We start from the raw sequence: 4,151 nt of genomic DNA, 5'->3' as shown, positions 1-4,151 counted from the left end.
CAAGACCTTGTCTCAAAAAAAAAAAAAACAAAAAGAATAAAGGGAGGGAGACAGGGGAGGAAGGGAAAGAAAAAAGCTAAGATAGTTTATCACTAGAAAATATGAACTTCCAGAGCAAGACTTTGTCAGAAAGAAAGAAAGAAAGAGAGAGAGAGAGAGAGAGAAAGAGCTAAGGTAGTTTATCAGTAGCAAGCATGAACTTCCAGGAATATTGAAGATAATTCTTCAAAAATAATGGGAAAGGATACTAGACTGAAATTTTGATTTACAGATAAATGTTAAGAACTCTGTAATTGTGAAATGTGTGGATAAGTACACTTTTTTTATTCTTTATAAGATGATTGTGTAAGGCAAATTAATAACAATGTATTATGGGGTTTAAAACTTATGTAATAGTAAAATGGATAATAGGGGAAATGTGGAGAAATGGGAATAATGGTTATAAAGTTTTACACTGTACATATAGTGACAAATCATCATTTGAAGGTAGACTGTAGTAAGCTAAAGATGCATATTGTAAACCTCACAACAACCACTGAAAGTAATAATGAAACTACAGTACAGCTACTAGGCCAATAGGGAAATAAAAGAGTCACAAAACTACTCAATTTAGAAGAAAACAGGAAAAGAAGAAAAAGAGTAAAAACTAGATTAGACAAATAGAAAACTATAGCAAGATGATACACTTAAACTCAACTATATTGATAATTATATTAAATATAAGTGGTCTAAACATCAAATTAAAAAGCAGAGATTATCAGATTGTATATAAAAGCAAGAGCAAAGTATGTGCTGTCTACAGAAACACATTTTAGATAAAAAGACACAAAAATATTAAATGCGAAAGAATGAAAAATACATGCCAGGCAAACACTAACCAAAAGAATGATGGAGTGACAGTGTTACTATCAGACAGATTTCAGAACAGGGAATATTACCAGGAATAAAGATGAATATTTCAGAATGATACGAGAGTCAATTTGTCAAATAGACACAACAATCCAAAATGCTTATGGAACAAATAACAGGCCTACAAAATGCTGAATCAAAAACTGAGAGCCACCGGGCATGGTGGCTCATGCCTATAATCCCAGCATTTTGGGAGACCAAGGCAGGCTGATCACAAGGTCAGGCATTTGAGACCAGCCTGTCCAACATGGTGAAACCCCATCTCTACTAAAAATATGAAAATTAGCCAGGCATGGTGATGCATGCCTATAATCCCAGCTACTCAGGAGGCTGAGGCAGGAGAATCACTTGAACCTAGGAGGCAGAGGTTGCAGTAAGCCGAGATTGAGCCACTGCAGTCCGGCCTGGGTGACACAGTGAGACTCTGACTCAAAAAAATAAAAAAGTACTGAGCACCTAAAGGAAAAATAGAGAAATACGCAATTAAAGTTTAGGATTTCAACACTATGTTAATAATTGATGTTTTTAAGTAGAAAGAAAAGGAGTAATGATATAGAATACTTGAACAATATTGTCAATTAACTTGAGCTACTTGTTTGTAGGACATTGTACCCAACAACAAAAGAATCCATGTACTCTGCCAGCATGCAGAAAATATTCACCAAGATAGACTATGTTCTGTGTTGTAAAATACATTTCAATAAATTTAAGAGATTAAAATTATATGAAGTGTGATCGCTGATCAAAATGAAATTAGTCTGGAAAACAAAATATTTGCAAATCAAACAACGTAAGTCAAAGAGAAGTTAGAAATGACAAGAGAAGTTAGAAAACTTCTAAAACAGATGTTCAAGAAATTTGAACAGATGTTTCATTGAATGCACATAAAAAGAAACATATCAAAATTTATGGAATACAGCTAAATCTATACCTAGAGAGAAATTTAAATGATCTTATTAGAAGAGATCTCTCAAATCCGTTAACTAAGCATCTACTCAAAAAAATTGGAAAAGAAAGAACAAGCCCCGTAGTAAGTAAAAAGGAGGAAATAGGCGCTGGGCGCGGTGGCTCAAGCCTGTAATCCCAGCACTTTGGGAGGCCGAGGCGGGTGGATCACGAGGTCAGGAGATAGAGACCATCCTGGCTAACACGGTGAAATCCCGTCTCTACTGAAAAATACAAAAAACTAGCCGGGCGAGGTGGCGGGCGCCTGTAGTCCCAGCTACTCGGGAGGCTGAGGCAGGAGGAATGGCGTAAACCCAGGAGGCGGAGCTTGCAGTGAGCTGAGATCTGGCCACTGCACTCCAGCCTGGGCGACACAGCGAGACTATGTCTCAAAAAAAAAAGGAGGAAATAATGAAGAGCACCAATCAATGAAATGGAAAGCAGAAAAGCAATAGAGAAAATCAAAGAAACCAAAAGACTTCTTTGAAAAGCTTAATAAAATTGATAAAGTTCTAAGAAGATTGACTAGGAACACAGAAAGCATAAATTAACAATATGAGGAATGAAAAACAACTGTAGACTTTTTAAGTGCATTAAAAAAAACAAGGAATATTGTGAACAACTTTATGGCAATACATTTAAGAACTAGATTGAATGAAAAAAATTCCTTGGAAGACAATGTACTGAAAGTCACATAAGAATAAGTAGATGATTTGAATAATCCTGTATCTATAAAAATGATGAAATTTATAGTTAAAAGTCAGGCACAGATTATTTCACTGAAAAGTCATCCAGATTGGAAAGAAAGCTATCTTTATTCAAAGATGACATGATCGAATATCTAGAATATCCTACAAACAACTACTAGAATTAATAAGTTTATCGAGGTTGCAGGATATAAGATCAACATATGGCCAGGCATCATGGCTCATGCCTGTAATCCCAGCACTTTGAGAGGCCAGGCAGGTAGATCACGTGGTCAGGAGATAAGCCCCAACATAGTGAAACCCCATCTCTGCTAAAAATAGAAAAATTAGCTGGGCATGTTAGTGTGTGCCTGTAGTCCCAGTTACTCAGGAGGCTGAGGTAGAAGAATCGCTTGAACCCGGAAGGCGGAGGTTGCAGAGAGCCGAGATCCCACCATTGCACTCCAGCCGGGCGGCAGAGCGAGACTCCGTCTCAAAAAAAAAAAAAAGATCAATATACAAACATGAAGTATAAAAACAACAACCCAATCCAAAAATGGTCAAGAGATTTGAACCGATGTTTTTCCAAAGAAAATATACAAATTACCAATAAACACGTAAAAAAGATACTCAACATGACTAATCATTAGGGAAATCCAAAATCAAAACCACAATGAGATTATCATTTCACACCCACTAGGATGGCTACTAACAAAACACACAAAATGGCTGGGCGCAGTGGCTCACGCCTGTAATCCCAGCACTTTGGGAGGCCGAGGCGAGCGGATCACGAGGTCAGGAGATCGCGACCATCCTGGCCAACGTGATGAAACCCCGTCTCCACTAAAATGAAAAAAATTAGCTGGGCATGGTGGTGCACGCCTAGTCCCAGCTACTTGGGAGTCTGAGGTAGGGGAATTGCTTGAACACAGGAGGCAGAGATTGCAGTGTGCGGAGATCTCACCACTGCACTCCAGCCTGGCAACAGAGCAAGACTCCTTCTCAAAACAAAACAAAAACAAAAACAACAACAAAAAAACAAGAAGTGGGCCGGACAAGGTGGCTCACGCCTGTAATCCCAGCACTTTGGCAGGCCGAGGCGGATCATGAGATCAGGAATCGAGACCATCCTGGCTAACACGGTGAAACCTCGTCTCTACTAAACATACAAAAAACGTAGCCGGGCGTGGTGGCGAGCGCCTGTAGTCCCAGCTGCTCCGGAGGCTGAGGCAGGAGAATGCCGTGAACCCAGGAGGCGGAGCTTGCAGTGAGCCGGGATCTCGCCACTGCACTCCAGCCTGGGCGACAGAGCAAGACTCCATCTCAAAAAAACAAGAAGTGTTGATAAGCATGTGGAAAAATTGGGGTCCTTGTGTAGTGTTGTTAAGAATATAAGATGGTGCAGCCACTGTGGAAAACAGTATAAAGCTTCCACAAAAGTGAAAAATAGAGTTACCGTAAGATCTAGCAATCTCACTTCTGGATATATATCCAAAAGAATTGAAAACAGGCCAGGCGCCGTGGCTTACACCTATAATCCCAGACTTTGGGAGGCCAAAGCGAGCGGATCACCTGAGGTCAGGAGTTTGAGACCAGCCTGGCCAACATAGC

This window comes from Colobus angolensis, unplaced genomic scaffold (genome assembly GCF_000951035.1).
Source record: "Colobus angolensis palliatus isolate OR3802 unplaced genomic scaffold, Cang.pa_1.0 Scaffold52, whole genome shotgun sequence".
In the NCBI taxonomy this organism is placed as follows: domain Eukaryota; kingdom Metazoa; phylum Chordata; class Mammalia; order Primates; family Cercopithecidae; genus Colobus; species Colobus angolensis.
This window is presented reverse-complemented; position numbering follows the sequence as displayed.